The sequence below is a fragment of the Chelon labrosus genome (assembly GCF_963514085.1).
Source record: "Chelon labrosus genome assembly, contig: SCAFFOLD_100, whole genome shotgun sequence".
NCBI lineage: Eukaryota > Metazoa > Chordata > Actinopteri > Mugiliformes > Mugilidae > Chelon > Chelon labrosus.
In genome coordinates this window covers 27,551-42,319 of record NW_028181470.1, presented here as the reverse complement: position 1 = coordinate 42,319, position 14,769 = coordinate 27,551, and the positions used below count along the sequence as shown (strand labels likewise).

Genomic DNA, 14,769 nt, shown 5'->3' with positions numbered 1-14,769 from the left:
GTTCAACAGCTCATTATTTATTTAATTAAAAACATCATATTATATTAAATTACTCCAATTATATATATATACTGTCATTAATGTTGTTGCAAGCCATAAATGTTTCCTACTTTATGTGGTGGAATAATATATTTTTCAGTTTGACACAGTTTAATTTAAAAATATCTTCCCTTTAAATTGTAAAACTTCAACATTATTACTGTGATAAGCACCCGCTAGCAAGGCGGCGAATTAGCCGGCGGCTAACCCCACTAGCCTCCGCGTTAGCTCACGGCGAACTGCCGCGGCTAATTCGTGTTTAACTCCCGCGGGTCCGCGGTTAAATCCCGGTTAGCTAGCGGTTAAATCCCGGTTAGCTCGCGGTTAGCTTGAGGCTAGCCCGCGGTTAGCTCGAGGCTAACTCCGCGGTTGAGTCCGCGGCGTTAAGTTAGCGGCTAGCTAGCTCCGTTAGCTCCGCTAGCATGCTAACATACATGCGCTATGCTGGAAGGCTAGTCGTCGGCTAAATCACTGGGCGGCTAGTCGTTAGTGTCTGTTACCAGTTTAGCTATTCACTGACCTAATAAGATGAAGGAAACGGGTCAGGGATGTTGTGTCAGGAGTTTCAGCAAAGCAGCCAGATATAATTTGTGTTTAAAATAAAGGAAAAGGTCATAATGTCAGGTTCTGGCCCCCTACAGTACTGCAGTAATGGTTTGGGGGGTTTTAATGTTTTGGCAGATCATGTTTTCCACTGAGAGCTCTTTTCCCGCCTCTCGTCCCCAGCAGCTGCGTGTGTGAACGTGTGTAAGCTGGTTGGGGTCTGGTTGTCATGGCTACCAGGGTCAACTGCTCCTGTTAGAATGTCAGTTGGAAGACGGGGAGAGAGAGAGAAAATGCTGAAAAATCGCCTCGAACAGGAAGGACTTGTGGCCAAACCGTATTTCCAATCATTGAACCGACTTAACTTTGGGCATCTTGAGGCTTTCCTGAACGTCTAGATGTGTAATTTGTAGGTAAAATGAAGAAATGTGACCTATTCAAAGCGATTCAAAGAAAGGTTACGTCTGCTTTCCTCCAGAAATTTCCCTGCCTTTTTAACATGGCAGTCTATGGAGCTGTGGGTGGGTGTTGCTGGCGCATCTTTGTGTCTGACGCCAAAACTATAAGACTTACAGCTTTAGCAGACGAATTTGAGTGAGAAGACACATTTTCCTACGTTTCTATGTATAAATTATGTCTGTCGTGTGAAATTTGTGGCCACGGGAGCAGTTTCTGTGCAGTTTTTTGACTAACTTTCTTCTCCCCTCCTCACTCTAGCTGATGATGTCATCCACTCTAGCACAAACATTCCGCGCAATACACACCCATTATAAACCCTGAAATTTGAGTAAAAACCTACACAACTCTGAGGCTTCATAGTTTAAAAACGGTAAAAGTTGTCGCTAAGTGAAGTGAATCTCTGAAGAGAAGGCAAGAGTACCTACGTTTTAAAGTTTAAATGAAGTCTCTCGGTTAAAGTATGCCAGAGCAGTTCATTGTTGAAAATGTCTGTTGAATTATTTTTTTTTTCGGGCTTCTCCATTCATTTCAATAGGGAAATTTGTCGCAGTTTTTTCGCGACTACGTCGCGAAAAAATCTTGTTTGAAAGAACTGTATAGAAGCACACCGAGTCCGATCGAGACGCACGTTTTGATGTATTTTGTGTCTGTGTGCGACGAACGGTATTTGAGTTGAAAGGTTTCGAAAATGCGTAGGAAAAAGTTTAATAATAACTAGACAATTCCCCTGCGGGAAATCGCGAGAGTGATGCAGTGGCCGCAGCAGTCTGCGATACCATGCTATATTGCTGTGATAGTACGATGCTACGATGCTACGATGATGCTACTATGCCAAGATGCTACAATGCTATGATGCTAAGATACTAAGATGCTATGATACTAAGATGCTACAAAGCTAAGATACTATGTTGCTACGATGCTAAGATGCTACAATGCAATTATACTAAGATGCTATGATGCTTTAATGATCACCTGTTCATATAGTCATAATATAATCCTGGTGAAAATATTTGCGACTTACGTCGCAAATAATTTCATGTTTGACTACAAAAAGTAATGGTCACGTCAAGACAGGTATGAAAGTATTCGCGACTTACGTCGCGAATGTCTTTACTAAGTAGCATGTCTTTACTACCATGAGCAGCAGCTATAACAAAAAGCACAACTCAAATAGTCATTTAAGGCCTGCTTCCTTCTGACTGGATGGGTGTGAGTTTGATGTCATGCAGGGTACAACAAACCAAACAGGATGAGGAGGATGCAGTAGGCCTGGCTGAGAGAGAGAGACACTGAGAAGGGTCGTCCTTTACGCCCTTCTACAAACTGAAGGGCAGGTACAGGCGGCAGACCCCTCCCAGCTCCACCTGAAAGCCAGCATCAAATAAGGAAGAGAGTGGGAGGGATCTCACTAGGATCCCCAGACAAAGAACGAGCAAATCGTAACAATTGATCGTTAATCATAATAATTTTAACAATAAAACTCATTACTCCTACCTGAGCAATAGTTTAACAGTTTACGGCACAGTCTTACAGTTAGATAAACAATAATATTAAACTTAACACATCCAGGCTGTAACAAGGAATCAGCGATGAAGTGAAGACCTTCAAATTGTCCTGCCATTCCAGCTCTTTGTCTCATGTTGGACGTCACTGCAGTCTGTCTGGATCAGCTGGAGGAAAACTATAGGCAGACAAATAGACATGTCAAATAATGTTATGTAACATACTTAATATAACTCTTATGAGTGTTCAACAGCTCATTATTTATTTAATTAAAAACATCATATTATATTAAATTACTCCAATTATATATATATATACTGTCATTAATGTTGTTGCAAGCCATAAATGTTTCCTACTTTATGTGGTGGAATAATATATTTTTCAGTTTGACACAGTTTAATTTAAAAATATCTTCCCTTTAAATTGTAAAACTTCAACATTATTACTGTGATAAGCACCCGCTAGCAAGGCGGCGAATTAGCCGGCGGCTAACCCCACTAGCCTCCGCGTTAGCTCACGGCGAACTGCCGCGGCTAATTCGTGTTTAACTCCCGCGGGTCCGCGGTTAAATCCCGGTTAGCTAGCGGTTAGTTAGCGGTTAGCTCGAGGCTAACTCCGCGGTTGAGTCCGCGGCGTTAAGCTAGCGGCTAGCTAGCTCCGTTAGCTCCGCTAGCTTGCTAACATACATGAGCTATGCTGGAAGGCTAGTCGTCGGCTAAATCACTGGGCGGCTAGTCGTTAGCGTCTGTTAGCAGTTTAGCTATTCACTGACCTAATAAGATGAAGGAAACGGGTCAGGGATGTTGTGTCAGGAGTTTCAGCAAAGCAGCCAGATATAATTTGTGTTTAAAATAAAGGAAAAGGTCATAATGTCAGGTTCTGGCCCCCTACAGTACTGCAGTAATGGTTTGGGGGGTTTTAATGTTTTGGCAGATCATGTTTTCCACTGAGAGCTCTTTTCCCGCCTCTCGTCCCCTGCAGCTGCGTGTGTGAACGTGTGTAAGCTGGTTGGGGTCTGGTTGTCATGGCTACCAGGGTCAACTGCTCCTGTTAGAATGTCAGTTGGAAGACGGGGAAAGAGAGAGAAAATGCTGAAAAATCGCCTCGAACAGGAAGGACTTGTGGCCAAACCGTATTTCCAATCATTGAACCGACTTAACTTTGGGCATCTTGAGGCTTTCCTGAACGTCTAGATGTGTAATTTGTAGGTAAAATGAAGAAATGTGACCTATTCAAAGCGATTCAAAGAAAGGTTACGTCTGCTTTCCTCCAGAAATTTCCCTGCCTTTTTAACATGGCAGTCTATGGAGCTGTGGGTGGGTGTTGCTGGCGCATCTTTGTGTCTGACGCCAAAACTATAAGACTTACAGCTTTAGCAGACGAATTTGAGTGAGAAGACACATTTTCCTACGTTTCTATGTATAAATTATGTCTGTCGTGTGAAATTTGTGGCCACGGGAGCAGTTTCTGTGCAGTTTTTTGACTAACTTTCTTCTCCCCTCCTCACTCTAGCTGATGATGTCATCCACTCTAGCACAAACATTCCGCGCAATACACACCCATTATAAACCCTGAAATTTGAGTAAAAACCTACACAACTCTGAGGCTTCATAGTTTAAAAACGGTAAAAGTTGTCGCTAAGTGAAGTGAATCTCTGAAGAGAAGGCAAGAGTACCTACGTTTTAAAGTTTAAATGAAGTCTCTCGGTTAAAGTATGCCAGAGCAGTTCATTGTTGAAAATGTCTGTTGAATTTTTTTTTTTTCGGGCTTCTCCATTCATTTCAATAGGGAAATTTGTCGCAGTTTTTTCGCGACTACGTCGCGAAAAAATCTTGTTTGAAAGAACTGTATAGAAGCACACCGAGTCCGATCGAGACGCACGTTTTGATGTATTTTGTGTCTGTGTGCGACGAACGGTATTTGAGTTGAAAGGTTTCGAAAATGCGTAGGAAAAAGTTTAATAATAATAATAATAATAATAATAATAAGAAGAAAAACGTAGTGAAGAACAATAGTTTGCAGTGCTTCGCACTGCAAACTATTGACCCCCATAGCTTTGCTATGAGGGGGGTCAATAGTTTGCATTGCGTAGCACTGCATCACTAACTAGACAATTCCCCTGCGGGAAATCGCGAGAGTGATGCAGTGGCCGCAGCAGTCTGCGATACCATGCTATATTGCTGTGATAGTACGATGCTACGATGCTATGATGATGCTACTATGCCGAGATGCTACTACAATGCTATGATGCTAAGATACTAAGATGCTATGATACTAAGATGCTACAAAGCTAAGATACTATGTTGCTACGATGCTAAGATGCTACAATGCAATTATACTAAGATGCTATGATGCTTTAATGATCACCTGTTCATATAGTCATAATATAATCCTGGTGAAAATATTTGCGACTTACGTTGCAAATAATTTCATGTTTGACTACAAAAAGTAATGGTCAGGTCAAGACAGGTGTGAAAGTATTCGCGACTTACGTCGCGAATGTCTTTACTAAGTAGCATGTCTTTACTACCATGAGCAGCAGCTATAACAAAAAGCACAACTCAAATAGTCATTTAAGGCCTGGTTCCTTCTGACTGGATGGGTGTGAGTTTGATGTCATGCAGGGTACAACAAACCAAACAGGATGATGAGGATGCAGTAGGCCTGGCTGAGAGAGAGAGACACTGAGAAGGGTCGTCCTTTACGCCCTTCTACAAACTGAAGGGCAGGTACAGGCGGCAGACCCCTCCCAGCTCCACCTGAAAGCCAGCATCAAATAAGGAAGAGAGTGGGAGGGATCGTCACACCCCCACCAGGATTATATTATGACTATATGAACAGGTGAATTATTATGATTAACGATCAATTATTACAATTTGCTCGTTAATCATAATAATTTTAACAATAAAACTCATTACTCCTACCTGAGCAATAGTTTAACAGTTTACGGCACAGTCTTACAGTTAGATAAACAATAATATTAAACTTAACACATCCAGGCTGTAACAAGGAATCAGCGATGAAGTGAAGACCTTCAAATTGTCCTGCGAGTCCAGCTCTTTGTCTCATGTTGGACGTCACTGCAGTCTGTCTGGATCAGCTGGAGGAAAACTATAGGCAGACAAATAGACATGTCAAATAATGTTATGTAACATACTTAATATAACTCTTATGAGTGTTCAACAGCTCATTATTTATTTAATTAAAAACATCATATTATATTAAATTACTCCAATTATATATATATACTGTCATTAATGTTGTTGCAAGCCATAAATGTTTCCTACTTTATGTGGTGGAATAATATATTTTTCAGTTTGACACAGTTTAATTTAAAAATATCTTCCCTTTAAATTGTAAAACTTCAACATTATTACTGTGATAAGCACCCGCTAGCAAGGCGGCGAATTAGCCGGCGGCTAACCCCACTAGCCTCCGCGTTAGCTCACGGCGAACTGCCGCGGCTAATTCGTGTTTAACTCCCGCGGGTCCGCGGTTAAATCCCGGTTAGCTAGCGGTTAGTTAGCGGTTAGCTCGAGGCTAACTCCGCGGTTGAGTCCGCGGCGTTAAGCTAGCGGCTAGCTAGCTCCGTTAGCTCCGCTAGCTTGCTAACATACATGAGCTATGCTGGAAGGCTAGTCGTCGGCTAAATCACTGGGCGGCTAGTCGTTAGCGTCTGTTAGCAGTTTAGCTATTCACTGACCTAATAAGAAGAAGGAAACGGGTCAGGGATGTTGTGTCAGGAGTTTCAGCAAAGCAGCCAGATATAATTTGTGTTTAAAATAAAGGAAAAGGTCATAATGTCAGGTTCTGGCCCCCTACAGTACTGCAGTAATGGTTTGGGGGGTTTTAATGTTTTGGCAGATCATGTTTTCCACTGAGAGCTCTTTTCCCGCCTCTCGTCCCCAGCAGCTGCGTGTGTGAACGTGTGTAAGCTGGTTGGGGTCTGGTTGTCATGGCTACCAGGGTCAACTGCTCCTGTTAGAATGTCAGTTGGAAGACGGGGAGAGAGAGAGAAAATGCTGAAAAATCGCCTCGAACAGGAAGGACTTGTGGCCAAACCGTATTTCCAATCATTGAACCGACTTAACTTTGGGCATCTTGAGGCTTTCCTGAACGTCTAGATGTGTAATTTGTAGGTAAAATGAAGAAATGTGACCTATTCAAAGCGATTCAAAGAAAGGTTACGTCTGCTTTCCTCCAGAAATTTCCCTGCCTTTTTAACATGGCAGTCTATGGAGCTGTGGGTGGGTGTTGCTGGCGCATCTTTGTGTCTGACGCCAAAACTATAAGACTTACAGCTTTAGCAGACGAATTTGAGTGAGAAGACACATTTTCCTACGTTTCTATGTATAAATTATGTCTGTCGTGTGAAATTTGTGGCCACGGGAGCAGTTTCTGTGCAGTTTTTTGACTAACTTTCTTCTCCCCTCCTCACTCTAGCTGATGATGTCATCCACTCTAGCACAAACATTCCGCGCAATACACACCCATTATAAACCCTGAAATTTGAGTAAAAACCTACACAACTCTCAGGCTTCATAGTTTAAAAACGGTAAAAGTTGTCGACAAGTGAAGTGAATCTCTGAAGAGAAGGCAAGAGTACCTACGTTTTAAAGTTTAAATGAAGTCTCTCGGTTAAAGTATGCCAGAGCAGTTCATTGTTGAAAATGTCTGTTGAATTTTTTTTTTTTTCGGGCTTCTCCATTCATTTCAATAGGGAAATTTGTCGCAGTTTTTTCGCGACTACGTCGCGAAAAAATCTTGTTTGAAAGAACTGTATAGAAGCACACCGAGTCCGATCGAGACGCACGTTTTGATGTATTTTGTGTCTGTGTGCGACGAACGGTATTTGAGTTGAAAGGTTTCGAAAATGCGTAGGAAAAAGTTTAATAATAATAATAATAACTAGACAATTCCCCTGCGGGAAATCGCGAGAGTGATGCAGTGGCCGCAGCAGTCTGCGATACCATGCTATATTGCTGCGACAGTACGATGCTACGATGCTATGATGATGCTACTATGCCGAGATGCTACTACAATGCTATGATGCTAAGATACTAAGATGCTATGATACTAAGATGCTACAAAGCTAAGATACTATGTTGCTACGATGCTAAGATGCTACAATGCAATTATACTAAGATGCTATGATGCTTTAATGATCACCTGTTCATATAGTCATAATATAATCCTGGTGAAAATATTTGCGACTAACGTTGCAAATAATTTCATGTTTGACTACAAAAAGTAATGGTCAGGTCAAGACAGGTATGAAAGTATTCGCGACTTACGTCGCGAATGTCTTTACTAAGTAGCATGTCTTTACTACCATGAGCAGCAGCTATAACAAAAAGCACAACTCAAATAGTCATTTAAGGCCTGGTTCCTTCTGACTGGATGGGTGTGAGTTTGATGTCATGCAGGGTACAACAAACCAAACAGGATGAGGAGGATGCAGTAGGCCTGGCTGAGAGAGAGAGACACTGAGAAGGGTCGTCCTTTATGCTTCGCCTTCTACAAACTGAAGGGCAGGTACAGGCAGCAGAGCCCTCCCAGCTCCACCTGAAAGCCAGCATCAAATAAGGAAGAGAGTGGGAGGGATCTCACTAGGATCCCCAGACAAAGAACGAGCAAATCGTAACAATTGATCGTTAATCATAATAATTTTAACAATAAAACTCATTACTCCTACCTGAGCAATAGTTTAACAGTTTACGGCACAGTCTTACAGTTAGATAAACAACTAGACAATTCCCCTGCGGGAAATCGCGAGAGTGATGCAGTGGCCGCAGCAGTCTGCGATACCATGCTATATTGCTGTGATAGTACGATGCTATGATGATGCTACTATGCCAAGATGCTACAATGCTATGATGCTAAGATACTAAGATGCTATGATACTAAGATGCTACAAAGCTAAGATACTATGTTGCTACGATGCTAAGATGCTACAATGCAATTATACTAAGATGCTATGATGCTTTAATGATCACCTGTTCATATAGTCATAATATAATCCTGGTGAAAATATTTGCGACTTACGTTGCAAATAATTTCATGTTTGACTACAAAAAGTAATGGTCACGTCAAGACAGGTATGAAAGTATTCGCGACTTACGTCGCGAATGTCTTTACTAAGTAGCATGTCTTTACTACCATGAGCAGCAGCTATAACAAAAAGCACAACTCAAATAGTCATTTAAGGCCTGGTTCCTTCTGACTGGATGGGTGTGAGTTTGATGTCATGCAGGGTACAACAAACCAAACAGGATGAGGAGGATGCAGTAGGCCTGGCTGAGAGAGAGAGACACTGAGAAGGGTCGTCCTTTATGCTTCGCCTTCTACAAACTGAAGGGCAGGTACAGGCGGCAGACCCCTCCCAGCTCCACCTGAAAGCCAGCATCAAATAAGGAAGAGAGTGGGAGGGATCTCACTAGGATCCCCAGACAAAGAACGAGCAAATCGTAACAATTGATCGTTAATCATAATAATTTTAACAATAAAACTCATTACTCCTACCTGAGCAATAGTTTAACAGTTTACCGCACAGTTTTACAGTTAGAAAAACAATAATATTAAACTTAACACATCCAGGCTGTAACAAGGAATCAGCGATGAAGTGAAGACCTTCAAATTGTCCTGCGAGTCCAGCTCTTTGTCTCATGTTGGACGTCACTGCAGTCTGTCTGGATCAGCTGGAGGAAAACTATAGGCAGACAAATAGACATGTCAAATAATGTTATGTAACATACTTAATATAACTCTTATGAGTGTTCAACAGCTCATTATTTATTTAATTAAAAACATCATATTATATTAAATTACTCCAATTATATATATATACTGTCATTAATGTTGTTGCAAGCCATAAATGTTTCCTACTTTATGTGGTGGAATAATATATTTTTCAGTTTGACACAGTTTAATTTAAAAATATCTTCCCTTTAAATTGTAAAACTTTAACATTATTACTGTGATAAGCTCCCGCTAGCAACGGGGCGAATTAGCCGGCGGCTAACCCCACTAGCCTCCGCGTTAGCTATCGGCTAACTGCCGCGGCTAATTCGTGTTTAACTCCCGCGGGTCCGCGGTTAAATCCCGGTTAGCTAGCGGTTAGCTCGAGGCTAACTCCGCGGTTGAGTCCGCGGCGTTAAGGTAGCGGATAGCTAGCTCCGTTAGCTCCGCTAGCTTGCTAACATACATGAGCTATGCTGGAAGGCTAGTCGTCGGCTAAATCACTGGGCGGCTAGTCGTTAGCGTCTGTTAGCAGTTTAGCTATTCACTGACCTAATAAGATGAAGGAAACGGGTCAGGGATGTTGTGTCAGGAGTTTCAGCAAAGCAGCCAGATATAATTTGTGTTTAAAATAAAGGAAAAGGTCAAACATGAAGTTGTCATTCAGTCAATGACAAGAGCTATAGCTAAGAGGCCCAGCAGCTGTGTGAAAGCACCATGGCAGACAGGGATGGTTTGGGGGGTTTTAATGTTTTGGCAGATCATGTTTTCCACTGAGAGCTCTTTTCCCGCCTCTCGTCCCCAGCAGCTGCGTGTGTGAACGTGTGTAAGCTGGTTGGGGTCTGGTTGTCATGGCTACCAGGGTCAACTGCTCCTGTTAGAATGTCAGTTGGAAGACGGGGAAAGAGAGAGAAAATGCTGAAAAATCGCCTCGAACAGGAAGGACTTGTGGCCAAACCGTATTTCCAATCATTGAACCGACTTAACTTTGGGCATCTTGAGGCTTTCCTGAACGTCTAGATGTGTAATTTGTAGGTAAAATGAAGAAATGTGACCTATTCAAAGCGATTCAAAGAAAGGTTACGTCTGCTTTCCTCCAGAAATTTCCCTGCCTTTTTAACATGGCAGTCTATGGAGCTGTGGGTGGGTGTTGCTGGCGCATCTTTGTGTCTGACGCCAAAACTATAAGACTTACAGCTTTAGCAGACGAATTTGAGTGAGAAGACACATTTTCCTACGTTTCTATGTATAAATTATGTCTGTCGTGTGAAATTTGTGGCCACGGGAGCAGTTTCTGTGCAGTTTTTTGACTAACTTTCTTCTCCCCTCCTCACTCTAGCTGATGATGTCATCCACTCTAGCACAAACATTCCGCGCAATACACACCCATTATAAACCCTGAAATTTGAGTAAAAACCTACACAACTCTGAGGCTTCATAGTTTAAAAACGGTAAAAGTTGTCGCTAAGTGAAGTGAATCTCTGAAGAGAAGGCAAGAGTACCTACGTTTTAAAGTTTAAATGAAGTCTCTCGGTTAAAGTATGCCAGAGCAGTTCATTGTTGAAAATGTCTGTTGAATTTTTTTTTTTTTCGGGCTTCTCCATTCATTTCAATAGGGAAATTTGTCGCAGTTTTTTCGCGACTACGTCGCGAAAAAATCTTGTTTGAAAGAACTGTATAGAAGCACACCGAGTCCGATCGAGACGCACGTTTTGAGGTATTTTGTGTCTGTGTGCGACGAACGGTATTTGAGTTGAAAGGTTTCGAAAATGCGTAGGAAAAAGTTTAATAATAATAATAATAAGAAGAAAAACGTAGTGAAGAACAATAGTTTGCAGTGCTTCGCACTGCAAACTATTGACTCCCATAGCTTTGCTATGAGGGTCAATAGTTTGCATTGCGTAGCACTGCATCACTAATAATAATAATAAGAAGAAAAACGTAGTGAAGAACAATAGTTTGCAGTGCTTCGCACTGCAAACTATTGACCCCCATAGCTTTGCTATGAGGGGGGTCAATAGTTTGCATTGCGTAGCACTGCATCACTAATAATAATAAGAAGAAAAACGTAGTGAAGAACAATAGTTTGCAGTGCTTCGCACTGCAAACTATTGACTCCCATAGCTTTGCTATGAGGGTCAATAGTTTGCATTGCGTAGCACTGCATCACTAATAACTAGACAATTCCCCTGCGGGAAATCGCGAGAGTGATGCAGTGGCCGCAGCAGTCTGCGATACCATGCTATATTGCTGCGATAGTACGATGCTACGATGCTATGATGATGCTACTATGCCAAGATGCTACTACAATGCTATGATGCTAAGATACTAAGATGCTATGATACTAAGATGCTACAAAGCTAAGATACTATGTTGCTACGATGCTAAGATGCTACAATGCAATTATACTAAGATGCTATGATGCTTTAATGATCACCTGTTCATATAGTCATAATATAATCCTGGTGAAAATATTTGCGACTTACGTTGCAAATAATTTCATGTTTGACTACAAAAAGTAATGGTCAGGTCAAGACAGGTATGAAAGTATTCGCGACTTACGTCGCGAATGTCTTTACTAAGTAGCATGTCTTTACTACCATGAGCAGCAGCTATAACAAAAAGCACAACTCAAATAGTCATTTAAGGCCTGGTTCCTTCTGACTGGATGGGTGTGAGTTTGATGTCATGCAGGGTACAACAAACCAAACAGGATGAGGAGGATGCAGTAGGCCTGGCTGAGAGAGAGAGACACTGAGAAGGGTCGTCCTTTATGCTTCGCCTTCTACAAACTGAAGGGCAGGTACAGGCAGCAGACCCCTCCCAGCTCCACCTGAAAGCCAGCATCAAATAAGGAAGAGAGTGGGAGGGATCTCACTAGGATCCCCAGACAAAGAACGAGCAAATCGTAACAATTGATCGTTAATCATAATAATTTTAACAATAAAACTCATCACTCCTACCTGAGCAATAGTTTAACAGTTTACGGCACAGTCTTACAGTTAGAAAAACATCAATATTAAACTTAACACATCCAGGCTGTAACAAGGAATCAGCGATGAAGTGAAGACCTTCAAACTGTCCTGTTAGTCCAGCTCTTTGTCTCATGTTGGACGTCACTGCAGTCTGTCTGGATCAGCTGGAGGAAAACTATAGGCAGACAAATAGACATGTCAAATAATGTTATGTAACATACTGAATATAACTCTTATGAGTGTTCAACAGCTCATTATTTATTTAATTAAAAACATCATATTATATTAAATTACTCCAATTATATATATATACTGTCATTAATGTTGTTACAAGCCATAAACGTTTCCTACTTTATGTGATGGAATAATATATTTTTCAGTTTGACACAGTTTTAGTGGCTAACCCCACTAGCCTCCGCGTTAGCTCGCGGCTAACTCCCGCGGCTAACTCGCGGTTAAGTCCCGCGGGTCCGCAGTTAAATCCCGGTTAGCTCGCGGTTAAGTCCCGGTTAGCTCGTGGTTAAATCCCGGTTAGCTTGCGGTTAAATCCCGGTTAGCTTGCGGTTAGCTCGAGGCTAGCTCGCGGTTAGCTCGAGGCTAGCTCGCGGTTAGCTCGAGGCTAACTCCGCGATTTAGTCCGCGGCGGTTAGGTAGCTGCTAGCTCCGCTAGCTCGCTAACATACATGAGCTATGCTGGAAGGCTAGCCTAAGGCTAAAACATTGGGCGGCGAGTAGTTAACTTCTATTAACAGTTCAGCTATGTTGGGCACAAACACTTAACATATAAATAATTCTAGAAATTTACTTACCTAATAAAGTGATAGCACCAACAGAGGAGGGAGGGAGAGAGAGAGGGAAGGAGGGAGGGGGGGGGGGGGGGTCATGGAGTGTTCTGTCTCCCCATTGTAACAGTCTGAGAGTCCCTAATGTTTTGTCAGTCTGTGTCTGTAATGGTATAGTGGGAGGGGAGGTGGGGGGGTTGGAGTGGGGGGGTCATAGTGTCAGGTTCTGGCTCCCTACTATAGTCCTGTAATGGGTTGAGGGGGTCATAATGTTTTGGCAGTCTGTGTCTGTAATGCTTAAATGGAGTGGAGGGGGGGGGTCATAGTGTCAGATTCTGGCTCCCTACTATAGTCCTGTAATGGGTTGAGGGGTCATTATGTTTTGGCAGTCTGTGTCTGTAATGCTATAGTGGGAGGGGGGTGGGGGGGTTGGAGTGGGGGGGTCATAATGTCAGGTTCTGGCCCCCTACAGTACTGCAGTAATGGTTTGGGGGGTTTTAATGTTTTGGCAGATACTGTTATCCACTGAGAACTGTTTTCCCGCCTCGGGTCTGGTTGTCATGGCTACCAGGGTCAACTGCTGCTCCTTCGCCTTCTCCCTCTCACCTCTGCCTGAGTCAGAGGGAAAGTGCAAACTAGGATTTGCCCTCCGAACAAATGCTCATAAATCAAAAACTACAAGTCCTATCGGGAAAACGAACACATCGTGAGCGTCAGCCGAGGGTTTTCTACAATTTAGTGTTGTTCCCACGCGCCTACTGCGAAAATTGTGGCCGTAGTCGTTTTAGGAAAAAAGTATGCGACGTGAAAAATCGTCGAAAAATCGCTCTCGCTTTCCACATACACACACATGGGGAAAAATTCGAAAACTGGTCGCCGCACTCCTCGCTCAGAGGAGCCTCCAGTCCAAACCGTACGTCCCACACAAATCAAACCAACACCATCTTAAAGCCAACAAAAATCCCTACGTTTTTATGTATTTTTTATCTCTGTACCTCAAAAACTGTGGCCACCACATGAGATTGAACCTTTTTTTTTCAGAATATCACCGAAACTCTGAAGTTAGAGTGAGGCTCAGAGGGAGGGATTTTTAATTTTTTTCCCCAAATTTCACCAAACGTAAACTGCGACCCTGACCAAACCGTAAAAGGTATCGAAACGCCGTTTTCAGGAAGAGAAAGCTACACTTCCCGTGCCTCGTACAAACTTCCAAGCAAGTTTCTACTACAAAGCATGGCCGAGTAATCGCTCGACAAAGCCAAGCTGTAAATTTTGGAATGTTGCCGCTTTTTTCGGGCTTCTCCATTCATTTCAATGGGAAATTGATCGCGATTTTTTCGCGACTATGTCGCGAAAAAATCTTGTTTGAAAGAACTGTATAGAAGCACACCGAGTCCGATCGAGACGCACGTTTTGATGTATTTTGTGTCTGTGTGCGACGAACGGTATTTGAGTTGAAAGGTTTCGAAAATCGGCCGTAGGAAAAAGTTTAATAATAATAAGAAGAAAAACGTAGTGAAGAACAATAGTTTGCAGTGCTTCGCACTGCAAACTATTGACTCCCATAGCTTTGCTATGAGGGTCAATAGTTTGCATTGCGTAGCACTGCATCACTAATAATAATAATAAGAAGAAAAACGTAGTGAAGAACAATAGTTTGCAGTGCTTCGCACTGCAAACTATTGACCCCCATAGCTTTGCTATGAGGGGGGTCAATAGTTTGCATTGCG

The 14,769-nt window shown here is 42.4% G+C and overlaps 1 protein-coding gene across 1 annotated transcript in view; it reads left to right on the top strand.

Annotated features, from left to right (window-relative positions):
- The window catches only part of sema4ab (sema domain, immunoglobulin domain (Ig), transmembrane domain (TM) and short cytoplasmic domain, (semaphorin) 4Ab), a gene marked incomplete at its 3' end in the record, with an annotated part of 98,837 nt that overhangs the window by 58,725 nt on the left and 25,343 nt on the right, over window positions 1–14,769 (top strand). The gene's annotated exons all lie outside the window — the stretch shown is intronic.